The following is an 8,852-nucleotide window of genomic DNA, read 5'->3' as shown; positions in this document are numbered from 1 at the left end:
AGATGAAACAAATGAACCACGGATTGTTTGCCCAGCCACAATCACAATCAAGAACACAGAAAAGAACAATTCATATGGCAAAAGAATGACGAACGTCAAAATGTCGAGATCGCCCCCCCGACCAGAATACGATCAAACGGAGAATTTTATACTTTAATAGTGAGTTGGGGGCATTCTCCCGCAATTTTGTGGAGGTAGTCAGGGCATGCTAACCTTACATGGTGTCACATTGCCACAAAATGTTGATGCTGTGCATGATACCATTTACAAAATGATCTGACATGAAATGACAGTGTATTTGGCCATTTGAATCACTAACAATAGTTCTTCTTCTCAGTGGATCACCATTGTCTATAACGGAAACATGTACCAGTGTTACGGTCCACATCATCACTTTACTCTTGATTCTTGTTTCGAGCAACACACACACCAAAAGAGTGCTCACTTGAGGTCAGACAGCTACGGACACATTGGACGGGTACCCTGCTCGTAATGAGTTGATATTCACTTGACTACGATTCTGCGGAGGATGAAAACAAGATAGGATTAACAAATATCTTGTGGCATCTCAAATCTGGTGGCACAGACAGCTCCAGAGGAAACTCTGCCCATCTTCACACTTTATTTACCAAAGGGGTTGGGTCGTCCCCAAGGGAGGTTTTGCATCATGTGATCAAATCATTCCAAGGACCATTACATGAAGTTCTCTCAGTTCTTTAAATGCAGTTTGATACACAGCAGTTTACTTTAGGCATGTTTTCAAAATGCAAGTAATGGCACTGTCTGGTCAGCTTCGCAGACATGCCTGGCTTATTTAGGAGGAGTTTCTTCATTTAAAATAAGTTAAATATTTATTTTTCAAGAAACAGTGCCTCATATCGTCCGCCATTTTGTCGAGTGAGCAATTGGGTTATTTTGGGGATCCCTGGAGGGTTAATAAATTATTGTCACTTCGTTGGATGAATGGCATGGGAATAGCACCGCGAGGTTCATAGGCATGCAGCAAAAGCTCGACGTTGACCTGTGAGGAAAAGATTTAGTTCAGTCATCTTTGGGGTAGAGGTCCCTTCATGTGGCTGTAGCAATTGTAGTCGTTGTGTCATGCCCAGAGGCTGTCGCCCTTCTTACAATATTGTATGAGGAATTTTTGTACTTGTATGATTTATTTATGTTAGTGATGTTGCGGTGTTGGTTCTGTTTATTCGGTTTGGAATATTCGTGATTTTTGTTCCATCGAGCATAATTTTAGAGTATTTCTATCGTGAAATGTCATTTTCATGGATCGTAACAAAATACAATGTGGATATGGCAACCTGTGGCTGAGTTAATCTTCCATAATGGGGAATTGGAGCCGAATGGTGGCTTCATGGTTCGGGTGGTTGACTTAGGATCTTAGGGTCCTGAGTTTGAGCCTCGTTTGCTGCTGAACCAGGCGGGGTTGACTCAGCCTGTCATCCTTCCGAGGTCGGCGAAATGAGTACCGGTGTACTGGTATTGGGGTACAGCATCAGCGGCACATCCACACTTCCAAGAAATGATAGCTACCCGGCAGCCAAGCTACCATATGCAAGAACAGGACAGAACTGGGCATTATCACTTGGTGACGGTGATGAATAACACATCATCTGATTGGAGGATCGCCAGCAGCATATACATTAGCCAGTTATAATCATGCTGATTATTTAATCACTGTCTTCTCTCCTTTCATTTAAAATGGTGATCCTTCACCATTTTTCAGGAATCCACTCTTTCTCTTCCTGAAGTTTTCTATTCTCAGTGACTCTCCTCTCCTATCCACATACTCTTTTCCACACTTACCCAATTTATGAGCTTTTATTATCTGCTTTACATTATACCAGTCTCAGTGGTGTAAAAGTTTGTGTGTCCACTCTAAATCTGGGAGGTCAGTGGTTCTAATCCCTGACTGAGTCACAACTACAACTATAAAAAATGGCACGTGCCACTTCCTTGCTTGATGTTCAGCATTTGAAAGGAGAGAGCAAGTTGTTCATAGTAGTGCAGGTTTTGATGGGTTTAATGACCTCCTGTATTGAAGTTCCTCATCATGTCTTCTTTTTATCCCGCCCCCCCCCCCACCCCAGAGAGAGGGAGCGGGATATTGTAATCGTCCGGTTTGTTTGTCTGTCTGTCTGTTCGCAACTTTATGGCAAAACGGCTTTAGCAAACACTATCAAATTTAATCCACAGGTGGGCAATGAACCTTGGACGACCCCATTAACTTTTGGGTCCAATTGGATCAAAGGTCAAGGTCAAGGTCATTAAAAGATAAAAATCGTTTTTCGCTCATAACTTCATCAAAAATGGTTTAATTGACTTCAAACTAAGACTAAAATATTCCTTATTTCATTCCTTATAATCAACATTCAGGTTAAGGATGTATCAAATTTAAATTTGATCCCCAAAATAACTTTATGCCTTAAATGGGTGGGATTTGTTGTGCCTGGCACCACTTGTTTTTTTTTCTTTTAACCTTTCCACTCAGTCCACATGGTTCCTTTATTCTGTCTGTATGTTCTTACTTGTACTACCTGTGTGTTTGTTCCTTCTTCATTTCTACATCCTCCTAAATATACCAACTGTCTCTACTCCATTGCTGTGTTCATATCACCCCCTCTGTCATCCAGTTCTTCCATGAACCTTAATAATTATTTATTTAAATAAGCTGCAAAATCTCCAGTTGTCCTTGACCATAACAGCACCAATCTTTATCAGAGGCATACAGCCAACACCAACAACCCAATGAACAACTTTGACAAATCATACGTCTCCTTTTTATCCAAAACTATTATTTCCCACGGCCAATGTGTGAGTCTTCTGATCACCTTCGACTCAAGGGTTTACATGTAAATTCAGTAAGATCCATTTATTGGAAGTTTTGTTTGATGAGCAGGATGACTGTTATCTCATACCCTTTGTCTGCAGGCCAGATGGAATGTAAACTGTGGAAGCCAGATGGAATGTAAACTGTGGAAGCCAGATGGAATGCAATTTACCTGTAATTTAACAACAGCAAAAATACTCTCCGTAGTCAGTCTTTTAATGAGCTCTAATTCAAGAGAGCAGAAATGACATCCCCAGGCATTTACACAAGGTATCGGCTGTAACCGCTTGCCTCCATCATACGTTTACTTGCTCACTGTTCCCCCTATTTTCACCATACTCAACTGGTCTGAGTATAGGAAAACACTTGCATGAAAAGAAAGATAACATTTTTTCCACGAGATGACAATAATAACAATAATAATAATAATAATAATAATAATAATAATATTAATACCATTTCTTTCACACCATAAAGGCACATACAGCTGCCAAGGCAGTTTCATTGGCAAGGAGTGCAGTCCTGTACAGGTCACCATTCCAATACATGTTACTCCAAATGTTTGTTTTTTTTACCCCAGTACACTGGTACCCATTTCACTGACCTCAGAAGGATGACAGGCTGAGTTAACCCCACCTGGTGTTCATTCAACAGAAACTCAAACTCAGGACCCTGAGATCCCAAGCCAGCCACCTTAACCACGAAGCCAACACCAGGCAACAAGGTGATATAGCACAACTACATTAAAGTTAAAGAAGAACTTATTGTTGGCCCTTGCTCATAACACTACTAAATGTGTGCAGTTCTGCTTAGCTTTGGAAATCTGATGCAAATTGGTGCATTTTAAAGCAGATACGTCTTTGGAAGTTCTTAAGGTGATGTGGTCTGGCCTCACTTGTTTTGTGTCTATTCTTTTATAGACAGGAGTTCCAGGTGAATCATTCCTGCGATAGATCAAGGTAGGTATTTATCACATCAGTAATCAGTTCTTTTTACAGTATGGAATTGGGCATCCGACCATAAAACATTGCCTCAAGAAGCGAACCATGATTGCATGGAACCCGCAAAAAGCTAACCCCTGCTCAGCAGGGAAAAATGGCTGTAAAAGGGTTGTTTTTTTGGTTTTTTTTTTTTTCTACAGTATGGAATTAAAAATGGATGTCTTTTCCTTCTGGAATTCAAAATGTCTGTTGTTTTTATCAAAGTTTTTGCAATTTTTATTTAAAAAAATCAGGAATTTGATTCTTTCCACTCTGCTGCTCAATTAAAAATAGCTGTTTCCCCCATTATGAATTACTTCAAGTGGCTGCTGTTACATCAGGAATTCAAGGTGCTTCTCCTTGGACACCTATTGAATTTTGCGTCTGCTGCATTCGCAATTACATTATCAATCCCAATCAGCAAGCGCTTTAATTATTCACGGTGGATAAAAAGTCAAAATGTATAGATTACAACTGAGTGTGGAATGGTGATAAAGAAGAGGATATTTGATTTGAAATTGCTTTTGCCTGACTGTAATTGCTGAAAGCACTTTCTAACTTATCTATGTGGACATGTGTGTTGTTAGATGCAAACTACTTCAAGGGTCATCTCAAAGGTTGTCACGCCAGTCGAACGGAGGCATCATAATTCCAACAAGTTGAAGTCAGACAATGTATCACATAAATCTACAGGTTGGTCAATGTCTTGTTACACCCTAATATAAAATACCATTGATTTCAAAGAAGCTATCTATGCAGCACCCTTTCTCCAGTGTGACCTGTGTTATACTGCTCAGAAGGGATTTGAATTGGACGTGGTGATGGATAATACTTTAAAGTGAAAACACTCTCTCTCTCTCTATCAAGTGCAGCCTGTGGCTGCTGGTTGCATCATTGGTTGGTATGTGGCTATGCCGCTGATGCAGTGTCCCCCTTACCGGTACACTGGTGCTCATTTTGCCGACCTCGGAAGGATGACAGGCTGAGTCAACCTCCTGGTGTATTTTAATTCAGCGGCCAACGGGCTTGAACTCAGGACCCGAGGATCCCAAGCCGCCACCCTAACCATTAAGCCAACACCAGGCTCTAAGTGAAAACTATGACTGTCAAACAAAGTCAAAGAGCATTTTGGGAACATTTGTTATGTTTATGTTTTGCTACATCTCTTGTCAACAATTATATTAATGGAGTAGATTTGTGCTATCAATAAAACAATACTTGCATGTCATTATAATATACAGTGTAACTAGAAGGGCACTCGGTGGAGCGCATACCTCCGCCAGGCAGAACAGTTTACATTTTGTATCCGACTCGTCAGTCGGATCTGCATTCGGATCTGAACCAAAATCGAATCAGCTTGCTCTTGTCACCTACCCAACTCATCCACCAAGTTTGGTCATAATCCGTCCACAACGTTTTTTTGAAATATTATGCTATACAGCAGGGGTGGGCAACCAATTTTTTTTTCTTGGCCATGGATGTGGCCAGTCGATCAGAGAAATGGACACACTATTAATAAAACAGAAAACTTTTGCTAAGTAAATTTATTTCAGGATTCTAATGACAGTCAAGGCCAATTATAAACACAACGCAAAAGATAAAAAAAATATATTTTTGTCAAACTTATAAAAGCCTGATATTTCAATGAGAGATTTGGCATTCTCTTTTTCTCTTACCTATTCAAGAAACTGTGGCTCAAAATTCGAACACAACACTCCTCACAGTTCTGCTTCCAAATACATATCAACGAGGCGAGATCGGTTCTTCGACTTTATCCTTGTCACAGAAGAAAACGTTGACTCGCACAGCCACGTAGATCCGAACATCGAGGACAATTTGGCAACGACGGATTTCAGTTCATCTTGCAAGAGGTTTTGCCACATTTCAGGCAGAGATTCATTGGAAATTTGTGGATGTAACTACTGGCTCTGAAGGAACAGCATGTCAGTCTCGAACTCTCGCTTGTTCATGCTAATTAAATTTACAATTTCTTCGGATGACTTTTCAAGACTGAAACGAAACGAATCTTTAAAGAACTGAAATGTCAGGTTGAAGCCGTCGAAGTCAGTGTAGCGCTTTTCAAATTTTTGCATCAAATTCCTGAGACGATCTACATATTGCTGCAGCTTCTCCAGTTCAAAATCAATATCTTCAGTCTTTTCCAGATAGCTTTCCTGTTTCTGGAAAAAGTTGGTAAAATCCTGTTTCTGGACTTTTGTACAAGCAGCAGATTGAGTTTTGATTTGAACTCTCGAATTATTTGAGCTTGATCGCAAATTAGTTTTCCTTTTCCCTGCAGTTTCTTGTTCAGCTCATTCAAGTGACCCAGTACGTTGGTCAAGAAGTATACAGGGTGGTCCAAAAGTCTTGCCTTATAGGGAAATTAATGCTTGAAAACACTGCATGTATGATTAATTCCAGGATTTATGTTTTGTTTTAGGCTGTGACAACACAAAAGTCCTGCAAGGCATGAAATTTTTTACAAATGGTGGAACTAGAACGTGTAACAGTGTACACTCCCCAATAAAAAGTGAAATTAGTTCTTCTACATGTCCAGGCAGCAGCATAATTTCTGATTGCAAGGAGAAATTCAAGGAGCCCAGTTTGAAAATTTCCTTCAATTACACATTGCCAATTGTCCATTCAATTGATGTTATTATCATGTGTTACTGAAAATGGTGAAAAATTGATGATTAAACCCATAACATAATTAATTTTATTAGTAGAAAATCTTTTTCACGTTCCCCCTATGGGGAAGGACTTTAGGGTGACCCTGTATATAATTTTGACTTCATCTCTCAATGGTGAAGAATCACTTTTAAAATGTATATAAAGGATCGTACCTGGATCGGGATCTTCACCAAAATCGAATCAGTTCATCCTTGTCACACACCCAACCTGTCCACCAAGTTTTATCTGAATTAGTTCCTTAACTTTTTGAGATATCCTGCTCACAAACGGACAGACAAAGAGGGGTGAAAGCATAACCTCCTTCCACCTTCGGTGGCAGAGGTAATAAGAGTCGGACAGTGCAGCCTCAGTCTGCTCACCACAGGTCACGTGAGCCAAGACGATGGAGCTTACACTCGAAATGGTTGCTGGGCAATGCTAACATGCGCCTCTTCCGCCTCTTATTTTCGAACTTTTGCCATATTTACATTAAATATTACTTCAGCTCTAAACTTTTAAATATAGAGCGCACTCTAATCACTAATTCTTGATTTACTTCAGTTATATAGCTGCTTCCAGAATGCAAGCACACAATGGGCTTTTAAAATAGTCAAAGTAGACCGGACTTTCTAAATGAGAAAAAAAGCTATTTCAAATTATTCCTATGTCTGTGTCTCTGATCTATGATGTGTATAAGTATTGATATGTTTTAAATATTGGTAATTACGAAGTAATCTTAGAAATTGGCAATTTCTTAATCACTAAGTAATTGTAGTAGTGAGAGTAGTAGACTTTAAATATTGCATTTAGGGTGACATGACTTGCCATTTTTTTGGTCATTGTTTAAGTGAATTATGAATATGCAACATTTTTAGTTTGTCTTTTGGCTTGTATATCATTGTAACCTTTATATTGGCTGAGGGCATGGCGGTGTTGCTGATGCTATGTCCATTGGAGGTTAGGGCAGGAATTTGGAATTTGGCCATCGTGCTGCCAATAGCTCATCTACTCTTCACGAACGACACCATGTGACCTTTAACATCCACCAACTAATGCCGGCAGACTGGACACCCAGGTTAATGTCCATCTGTGATACAGTATTGAATGATATTGTAATATTGTGACAGTATTGTGATCCACAATCACAGTTGAATGAACAGAAAGATTGAAATTCAAACACAGGCTAGACAGCTGAGAGGCAAGTGTGCACACCTCTAAGCCATCTTGTCAGCTCATGCCCCACGAATCTATAATGTATATTTTTCCGCCTCTCCTCCAGCCTCGTTCCCTCTGCTCTTACTGGTCTCCAACCCCTTCCAGCTGTTCCAGGATGAACACATTCTTCAAGTACGGTAACTCCCTCCTGATTAAACTCCCCAAATTAAAGGCTGACTGCACACCTCCAATCTGCTGTTCCTCTTTTCTTCCCTTTGTGGAACTGCCTTCCTGAGGCTTTTCAATCTCATTCTTCAATCCCTGGCTTGAAGCAGGTGGTGCACCACATTCTCCTACTGTCCCCATCTCTACCAGCAATCCTATCTTTATTTTCAAAGTCTGACCTAACCTATACCTCTTACTTTAAGATTACTTTTGTTCCTAACCCCCTCTCTCTCTCTCCCCTCTTTTCCTGTTTGTTTTACCCTTGATTGTTTCCAACTATAGCCCCACTGCCCCATTCTCAGTGAGTTGCCTTTTCACCCTTTATCGCCTCACTCTTCAATGAGCCTCGATATTGTATAATTAACCTCCGCCATCTTCGAAGATGGATGGAGGTTACTGTTTTCACCCCTTTCTGTTTGTTTGTTTGTTTGTTTGTTGTGAACAGTATTACGGAAAAACTCCTCGACGGATTTTGACGAAACTTGGTGGGGGGGTTAGGTATGGTCCAAGGATCATGCCATTAAATTTTGGACTTGGTCCCTCCCCCAAAAAAAATTGTTAGAGAAGAAAATGTTTTTTTTTTGCATTTCTACATGTTTTAAGTGATTTCCAACGCCCCCCCCAAAATTGTTACCCCCCCCCCATATAAAATTGTTAGAGAAAATTTTTTTGCATTTCTACATGTTTTAAGTGATTTCCAACCCCCCCAAAAAAATTGTTACCCACCCCCAAAAAATAGAGAATTTTTTTTTTTTTTGCATTTCCACATGTTTTACGTGGTTTCCAACCCCCCCCAAAAAATTGTCACCCCCACCCAAAAAAAAATTGAGAATTTTTTTTTTTTGCATTTCTACATGTTTTAAGTGATTTCCAACCCCCCAAAAAAAAATTGTTAGAGAAGAAAAAAAAATTTTTTTTTGCATTTCTACATGTTTTAAGTGATTTCCAATGCCCCCCCAAAAATTGTTACCCCCCCCCAT

General features: G+C 39.9%; 1 long non-coding RNA gene across 1 annotated transcript in view; it reads left to right on the top strand.

Annotated features, from left to right (window-relative positions):
* LOC147017565 (uncharacterized) overlaps positions 1-8,396 on the top strand; it is a 56,139-nt gene extending 47,743 nt beyond the window's left edge. Inside the window, exons 2-5 of the long non-coding RNA XR_015049750.1 lie at positions 3,497-3,566; positions 3,763-3,801; positions 4,410-4,515; positions 7,772-8,396. This is a non-coding gene — a long non-coding RNA (uncharacterized LOC147017565). The remainder of the gene's footprint in view (positions 1-3,496; positions 3,567-3,762; positions 3,802-4,409; positions 4,516-7,771) is intronic.
* The last annotated feature ends 456 nt before the right edge of the window (positions 8,397-8,852 follow it).

Source organism: Eptatretus burgeri, chromosome 11 (genome assembly GCF_056783735.1).
Source record: "Eptatretus burgeri isolate ZD-2024b chromosome 11, Ebu_testis_v1, whole genome shotgun sequence".
NCBI classification, from domain to species: domain Eukaryota; kingdom Metazoa; phylum Chordata; class Myxini; order Myxiniformes; family Myxinidae; genus Eptatretus; species Eptatretus burgeri.
This window is presented reverse-complemented; position numbering and strand designations above follow the sequence as displayed.